At 37.7% G+C, this 9,229-nt stretch overlaps 1 non-coding gene across 1 annotated transcript; it reads right to left on the reverse strand.

Annotated features, from left to right (window-relative positions):
* Positions 1-8,389: 8,389 nt before the first annotated feature.
* Positions 8,390-8,496, reverse strand: LOC131217796 (small nucleolar RNA R71). Its single transcript, XR_009157386.1, has one exon. It is a non-coding gene; the product is annotated as a small nucleolar RNA R71 (small nucleolar RNA).
* Between the last annotated feature and the right edge of the window lie 733 nt (positions 8,497-9,229).

Raw genomic sequence — 9,229 nt, forward strand, 5'->3', positions numbered from 1 at the left:
GTTAGGTTATAGGTCAAGGTGTAAGGATTTGAGTTTAGGCTATAGGTTTAGGATTAGGTCTAGGTTGAGGTTTAGGGAATTGAGTTTAGGTTATAGGTTTAGGTTTAGGTTTAGGTTGAGGTTTAGGGAATTGAGTTTAGGTTATAGGTTTAGGTTTAGGTTTAGGTAATAGGTTTTGGGATTTGGGAATAGTTTTAGGTTATAAATATAGGTTTAGGTTAGGTTATAGGTATAGGTTTATGTTATAGGTCAAGGTTTAGGGATTTGAGTTTAGGCTATAGGCTTAGGATTAGGTCTAGGTTTAGGTTTAGGGAATTGAGTTTAGGTTATAGGTTTAAGTTTAGGTTTAGGTTGAGGTTTAGGGAATTGAGTTTAGGTTATAGGTTTAGGTTTAGGTTTAGGTTTAGGTAATAGGTTTTGGGATTTGAGAATAGTTTTAGGTTATAAGTATAGGTTTAGGTTAGGTTATAGGTCAAGGTTTTGGGATTTTAGTTTAGGTTATAGGTTTAGGATTAGGTCTAGGTTGAGGTTTAGGGAATTGAGTTTAAGTTATAGGTTTCGGTTTAGGTTTAGGTTGAGGTTTAGGGAATTGAGTTTAGGTTATAGGTTTAGGTTTAGGTTTAGGTTTAGGTAATAGGTTTTGGGATTTGGGAATAGTTTTAGGTTATAAGTATAGGTTTAGGTTAGGTTATAGGTTAAGGTTTTGGGATTTGAGTTTAGGCTATAGGTTTAGGTTTAGGTCTAGGTCTAGGTTAAGGTTTAGGGATTTGAGTTTAGGCTATAGGTTTAGGTTTAGGTCTAGGTTGAGGTTAGGTTATAGGTTTAGGTTTAGGTTTAGGTTTAGGTGTCGGTTTCGATTTTGGGGATTTGAGAATGGGTTCGGGTTTAGGTTATAGGTTTTGGTTTTGGTTTAGGTTATAGGTCTTGGAATTTGATAATGGGTTCAGGTTTAGGTTATAGGTTTTGGATTTGAGAATGGGTTTAGGTAATAGGTTTTGGGATTTGGAAATAGTTTTAGGTTATAAGTATAGGTTTAGGTTAGGTTATAGGTCAAGGTTTATGGATTTGAGTTTAGGCTATAGATTTAGGATTAGGTCTAGGTTGAGGTTTAGGGAATTGAGTTTAGGTTATAGGTTTAGGTTTAGGTTTAGGTTGAGGTTTAGGGAATTGAGTTTAGGTTATAGGTTTAGGTTTAGGTAATAGGTTTTGAGATTTGGGAATAGTTTTAGGTTATAAGTATAGGTTTAGGTTAGGTTATAGGTCAAGGTTTTGGGATTTGAGTTTAGGTTATAGGTTTCGGATTAGGTCTAGGTTGAGGTTTAGGGAATTAAGTTTAGGTTATAGGTTTAGGTTTAGGTTTAGGTTTAGGTTTAGGTAATAGGTTTTGAGATTTGGGAATAGTTTTTGGTTATAAGTATAGGTTTAGGTTAGGTTATAGGTCAAGGTTTAGGGATTTGAGTTTAGGCTATAGGTTTAGGATTAGGTCTAGGTTGAGGTTTAGGGATTTGAGTTTAGGTTATAGGTTTAGGTTTAGGTTTAGGTTGAGGTTTAGGGAATTGAGTTTAGGTTATAGGTTTAGATTTAGGTTTAAGTTTAGGTAATAGGTTTTGGGATTTGGGAATAGTTTTAGGTTATAAGTATAGGTTTAAGTTAGGTTATAGGTCAAGGTTTAGGGATTTGAGTTTAGGCTATAGGTTTAGGATTAGGTCTAGGTCTAGGTTAAGGTTTAGGGATTTGAGTTTAGGCTATAGGTTTAGGTTTAGGTCTAGGTCTAGGTTAAGGTTTAGGGATTTGAGTTTAGGCTATAGGTTTAGGTTTAGGTCTAGGTTGAGGTTAGGTTATAGGTTTAGGTTTAGGTTTAGGTTTAGGTGTCGGTTTCGGTTTTGGAGATTTGAGAATGGGTTCAGGTTTAGGTTATAGGTTTTAGTTTTGGTTTAGGTTATAGGTCTTGGGATTTGATAATGGGTTCAGGTTTAGGTTATAGGTTTTGGATTTGAGAATGGGTTTAGGTAATAGGTTTTGGGATTTGGGAATAGTTTTAGGTTATAAGTATAGGTTTAGGTTAGGTTATAGGTCAAGGTTTAGGGATTTGAGTTTAGGCTATAGGTTTAGGATTAGGTCTAGGTTGAGGTTTAGGGAATTGATTTTAGGTTATAGGTTTAGGTTTAGGTTTAGGTTGAGGTTTAGGGAATTGAGTTTAGGTTATAAGTTTAGGTTTAGGTTTACGTTTAGGTAATAGGTTTTGGGATTTGGGAATAGTTTTAGGTTATAAGTATAGGTTTAGGTTATAGGTTTTGGTTTTAGGTTATAGGTTAAGGTTTTAGGTCATGGGTTTTGGTTTAGGTTATAGGTTATAGGTATAAGTTAAGGTTTAGGTTTTGGGATTTGATTAAGTTTAGGTTATAAGATATAGGTTTAGGGAATTGAGAATAGGTTAAGGTTTAGGTTTAGGATATCGGGTTTGGGTTCGGGATCGGGTTTATGTTTGGGTTTTCAAGTTTAGATATAGGTTTAGGTTAGGGAGTTAAGATTAGGCTTAGGTATAGGTTTAAGTTTAGGGATTTGAGAATACATTTAGGTTATAGGTTTAGGTTTAGGTTTTAGGTTTTAGGTTAAGGTTATATGTTTAGGTTGAGGTTTAGGTTTAAGTTAATGTTGAGGTTTAGGTTATAGGTTAAGGTTTTAGGTCATAGGTTTTGGTTTAGGTTAAGGTTATATGTATAGGTTAAGGTTTAGGTTTAGGTTTACGTTTAGGTTATAAGATATAGGTTTAGGGAATTGAGAATAGGTTAAGGTTTAGGTTGAGGTTTTGGGTTTAGGTTTAGGTTTTAGGTTTTACGTTAAGGTTTAGGTTTAGGTTAAGGTTGAGGTTTAGGTTATAGGTTAAGGTTTTCGGTCATAGGTTTTGGTTTTGGTTACGGGTATGGTCCCTGCAAAGTAAATACAGATATAAACACGGCCATCCGACACAAATGTCAGGCCCTTCCAATGCTGTCCATAAAAAATGGACAGCTTCATCATGGTCATAATAGCGGTTCCCACCTTCCAGGGACCCCCGCTCATCCGGATAGCTCCGACGCACATCCGGGTTTGCTCCATTAATTTCGAGCAAATTTAATGGAATACGGCCTGTCCAAATGGCCAGGCCACTCCAATCATGATTCAAAGAAGAGAACTCGAGAGTTTTCCTTACCTTCCATTGTATGCTTCCAAGGTATGGATGACCCCTGAAAGACACATACATCCTGAGAATCGATCGCTTCTCAAAACCGCAGACTGTTTTGTTTTGAAACTCGTTCATCTCACCTAAAAACCTGTCACATAATGAATAACTGTAACCACAATGATAACTATTGTGAATGCACTATAATGAAAAAATTATTATTATTATAGATAACTGTAATTACAACATAGATATCATGAACACGATATCACATAATGTATTGTTTGATGAACTACACATATGCATTCTTGACAAGAGACGTACCAAATGCTTGAATCTGAAATATGCAACTCCAATCATCCCACATGCAACATCCACCTGAAAGGAATAGAACCTTTAAATGTACGCTGATTTTAAAAAAGGAATAGAACCTTCAAAATGTGCTGGATTAGAAGAGGAGTCTTGATAAATTTTAAACTCCTCCATCCTACAACTACTTGGAACTGGGTCTTTTATAGATGCCCACTTCTTCTAAAACCATGTTTATGATTCTCACCTGCAAATCCTTGTGCAATCTAACTAGCAATTCTGGAATGCTGCATTCAGCAAAAAAATAAAAGCTTCACAAAGCTATAATGGAATCCCCAATTGGCCAAGTGGGTCAACAAATCCTAAAGAAGCATGCACCACAAACTGTAATCACACTGCAAAAATTAAATTTCAAAAGTAACCTTTGCATGTGCCTTGTAGCCAACCAGTGATTTGGTGACCTTTCATGGAACAAGTGGCCAACCAGTAATAGGAACTGTTGATATGGTGGAGTCAAGCTAAAGGTCAAGATCATGTTAGAAAATTCTGACCATCCAGTTTGAGTATCACCAGGGGAATGTAGTTGTTGGGCCAGGGCATGTGTGGCCCAACTGATGAGCTGACTGGCCTTATTTTTGGGCCAGGGCATGTTAGTGATGGGACCCACCTGATGGAAGTGCAGATAACATCCGATGTTAGCATTCGTCCTTGAATTATAATGTTTTGATCCTCTCTTTTTTCTCTGACAAATAGCTGCTATTGTTGAGGACTGTTGGAATTCTTATTCCAGTTTATATAATGGCAAGAGCACTGACTATAATTCAACGCAGGCTCCAACAACAGGTAGCTCCCCTTTTCCAAACCTATAAGCGGGATCCAGGCTGTTCACCAGGTAGATCCCAGCAAATTAACCACAAACCAAAAATCAGGTCAGGCCTAGCACCAGGTATGCCACATTATATATGGAAAAAATGATGATATTTGAAACTCATCAATGGCTACATGTGGACCATCTGATGATCATGCTGCAGCACATAACACTGATGGGCCCCACCAATGAATAGCTTAGAGCTTGCATGGGGCAAGAGCACAACTTAAATTTGGGTTATGGTCATCCCTTTACTGCACATATATGGGTTATGGTCATGTGTCAATTGAGACCATCCATCCAGTAAGACCCATCTTAAATCATGTTCACTCTAATTTTTTATTTTGTTAGGTAATCCTAGCCCAAATTTATTCTCCTCTAACCAAATGGGGGCCATTGACCTTTTTTTTTTGGGGGGGGGGGGGGGGGGGGTGGTGGTGGAACCAGTATAGGATTACAGAGACCTTTCCATAGTACACATGATAGGGGTGACAAGCCAATTCAGTATTTTCATTTAATTGCCCTTGTTGATGATGAAATAGGATTAAAAATATAAATCATCTAATTTCTACAGTTAATATATTGGAAATGAATATCCTACAATCATATCCCATATAAAAAATAATAATAATAAAGAACAGATTTTTATAGATAATCAATGCATAGAAAGCTAGAAACAATAGTTGATTTCTACTTTCTAGAGAAGTTTGCAACAAAAGATGAATTCAGGCGGGAATTTCACGGGATCAGAAATAACACTTTATTTGGATAATAAGTGACATGGAATATACACCAAGTGTTCTAGATTAGTCGTGTTTTTTATTAGGACTGTCATTCCATACAAGTTGCCCTAAAATTCAGCAGGAGTGCACCCATGAAACTCAGCCCACCACAAAGATTTATTGAGACAACAAAGCAACCAAAAATGGAGTCCATTTAGCAATCCCCAAATTCAGGTTTCAGCTATTATGATGCATATAAATGTCTCACTATCACATGCTCAGAATTTTTATTAACAAATAGGAGAAGTGTCCTTTTACATTTACATGCATACACAGGTAATGGAGATTAAATCTAGGAGCTTGATCCAGAATCAATATTCAGTCCAAAGCATTGCAGGATCTTAATAGATTTTTCCAACCTTTAGAATGGGCAGATTATATTCTTTTTTTAAGCTTAAAATCTGATCAGTCCACATATAGATTTCCAACTAAAAATAAACAAACAACTAAAATATAATTTTCTCAAGATTTGCTAATTTAACTTCACTTGCAGCAAACTTTAATAAAAGGGAAATCATGAAGTGGTGCCCTAGAGCCACTGATGATATACAACCTTTTCATGATGTTAGCAAACATCCTACTGGAATGGAGAGTTAGAATTTCAATCATTTGATGATCATCCTAACTCACACTGTCACACATGTATGAATGAGTTGCATTTTTATTTTAAATATGATCGAGATGCAGCGGAAAACATACGGCGTCATAACAGAAATGCAAAATCAAATGTAATAGACATACTCCCATGGCACATTGCCAACAAGCATTCGATCTCCTTCATTGTCTTCATAAATAAGAACATAGTTGGGAGTTACTACCTTGCCTACTTCATAAATAAGAACAAAGAATTTCAGAATTAAACCATCAGATCTGATGAAATCAACATCAAATCGAATTAAAAAAGGAAAAAAAAAATCCTCAACCATAAAAATGCTATAAAAAACCATAAATCAACAGATTTCCAGCAGAAAAGGGGGATTGGGTCATTTTGAGGTGAGATCAAAGCTACAGATATATCCAAATTGCATTTGAATTCTTACAACTAAAATTAAATTATAGCAAATCTGAGCTTCTTATGACAAAATCAACTAACTAAACCAACCACTATAGTAAAAATCCATCTATCAGCCATCATATAGTGCTATCAACAATTTCTGCTTAGGCAACTGTCTTCAAGGAATGAATCTGGATTGTCCATAGTTGCAAACTTACAACCTATGGGACACCATGAAAGAATCACACCAGTCAGATGATCCTATCCACCTGAAAGCTAGCCATCTTCTATCTAAGTTGTAAGCCATATATGGAGGGTTAGGATCATTTGTTGAAAGTGATTCGTTAGAATCATAAGCAATCCATTATCCATGATGAGAACAAAAAAAAAAAAAAAAAACCCCTAATTAGGGATTTTCAATTTCGAGTTCCTCACCTCCAGACACGGTAAATGATGATCAACCATACAAAATCCTAATCCGGGATAGAGCTCCTCCAGAAATAAGGAATTACAAAATTAGAGATACCAATTACGGATTGAAAGTTCAAAAAGCCCCAATTAGGGATTTGGAATTTCAAAAATCCCCAATTAGAGATTTTTAATTTTGAAGCCCTATTAGAAAAAGAAAAAGAAGACAGAGAAGAGGAAGAGGAGAATACCACTGCCGCTGCCGAGAGAGAGAGCTGCTGGTCGTGAGGTCGGGAGCGAGAAGGAGATGGCGAGAGCGAGAAAGGACGAGGATTGCGTGATGACCCTGCCACCACCGACTGGATGTGGATTACGTGGTAGGGTGGAGAGATCAGAGAGAGGAAGAGAGAGACAGAGGGAGAGGAGGGAGAGGGTGCGAGAGAGAGAGAGAGGGTGCGAGGAGGCAGAGACAGAGGAGAGGGTGCGCGCGAGAGAGACAGAAAGAGAGTTTTGGGTTTGGGTTTTGGGAAGATGGGTGCGCGCGGCCAAGAGACAGGGAGAGAGGGTGAGGGAGAGCGGGAGATCGAGAGAGGGCAAGGGAAAGAGAGAGACTAAGTGCGAGAGAGAGAGAGAGAGAGAGAGAGAGAGAGAGATGGAGAGCGTCTCTGCGCGCGGGAGAAAATGGCGGACGGGGATGGGTTTTTTATTTTGGCGGGGGTTTGGATTATGGAGGGGTAGGTGACGGACGGCTCCTTGGGGACGTTGTGTTTTAGGACTGTGGGGCCCACTGTGATGTATTTCATATATCCACTCCGTCAATTAATTTTAAATTATTATTTTAAGTGCTTATACAAAAAATGAGTTAGATCGAATATTTAAGGAGACCACACAATATATTAACAGTAGAAATTTAATTTTAATTATTTCTTATAGTGTGGTCCACTTAGACATTTAATCTAAATAATTTCTGGGCTCATGCACTAAAATTATATATCAGAATTGTTGGATGGCTTAGATCCAACACATATATTTCAATGGATCCCATGGATCCCCTTAAGCACCATCTATGTTTAATATGGTTTAGGTGAGGAGGTATGCTTTAGCTACAGATTACTTAGGCTTTAGCTACGGATTAAATCCGTAGCTATATTACTACGGATTTAATCCGTAGCTAAAAGCTGTCAATGTCCATAGCCTTTGCTTGATTTTTTGGTAGTATTCCTTCTAACTCTTTTCTCTTATTTTCTAGATTTGTATTTCTTTCTTTCTCTTAGGTTTGGGTTTAGAATTTGAATTGAGTGTTGTGAGTGTTTCATGCCCAAGTGGGTTCGTGACAACACTCTATGTCTCAAGGAAGATTGGTTGAAGGGTTATCTATCCATCCCAGGATTAGACACCACTTGAGATCCTCAGAGTTAACTGAGTTTATGGTCGCAAATTAACCTCTTCTACCCCAACCTAGGGTGGAGGACATCTAGGATGAGAATGAGGTGCATCAAGCACCCCCGCCTTGTACTTTACGAGATTATTTACAACAGGCGAGGGTGAGTATGTCCTCATGTATGGTTTTTTCTGAAAATACGGGACACATGAATATCAAGTCAGGGGTGATCCAACTCCTTCCAAAGTTTCATGGGCTTGAATCTGAAAATTCCTATCTACACTTGAAAGAGTTTGATGAAATCATAGTCACTTTATACTTTCCTAACGTGTCTGAGGACACGGTCAGGCTGAAACTCTTTCCCTTTTCTTTGAAAGAGAAAGCTAAGACATGGTTACATTTACTACGTCCCCGATCTATTGGCACATGGAATGACATGACAAGGGAGTTCATAAAGAAATTTTTTTCATATCACAAAACGAACACCCTTAGAAAGTCAATCATGAACTTAGCCCAAAAGGAGGATGAAACATTCTTCCAATGTTGGGAGCGGCTTAAGGATCTTGTCAGCCCATGCCCACAACATGGATTTGAAACATGGCACATTTCATACTTTTTCTATGATGGACTGACATCTTTCATGTGCTAATTGGTTGAAACAATGTGCAATGGAGAATTTATGAATAAAAATGTCGATGATGTATGGGATTACTTGGATAGACTTGCTGAAAACACACAAGCATGGGACACTTACCCAAAATCAAATACCACTTCTAGGCCCACTCAATTAAAGGAAATGGGCGGAGTATATCTTCTAAAAGAGGATGATGATCTCAATTCTAAAGTGGCTAATCTCATAAAGAATTCGAGGCCATGGAATCAAGGAAGGACAAGGGTAAGGAAGTTGTTTGCAGTATTTGTGGTTGTAACAGTCACACAACTGAAAATTGTCTAACCATATCCGCCTTTCAAGAGGTATTGACTGAGCAATCCGATGCTGTAAATAATTACCAAAGGTCTTTCAATGGACCCACCTCTAACACATACAATCCTAGCTGGAGAAATCATACAAACTTCAATTGGAGGAATGAACAAACTACTACTCCTTAAGGTTTCTTTAATCAAATCCCAAATCAAGTGAAACCTCAAGAGGATTCGGTTCTAAAACACATTCAAGACCAAGAGCTACTTAATCAGAATACGGCACAAGCAATCTACGAAATTAGATCAGCAATTGGAATGCTTGTGTCGTTTGTCCAAAGGATGGAGTCACAATTAGCAATTGTGGGAAAGAGAATGCTTCCTGCTCAACCTCTCCCCAATT

This window comes from Magnolia sinica, chromosome 10 (genome assembly GCF_029962835.1).
Source record: "Magnolia sinica isolate HGM2019 chromosome 10, MsV1, whole genome shotgun sequence".
Lineage (NCBI taxonomy): Eukaryota > Viridiplantae > Streptophyta > Magnoliopsida > Magnoliales > Magnoliaceae > Magnolia > Magnolia sinica.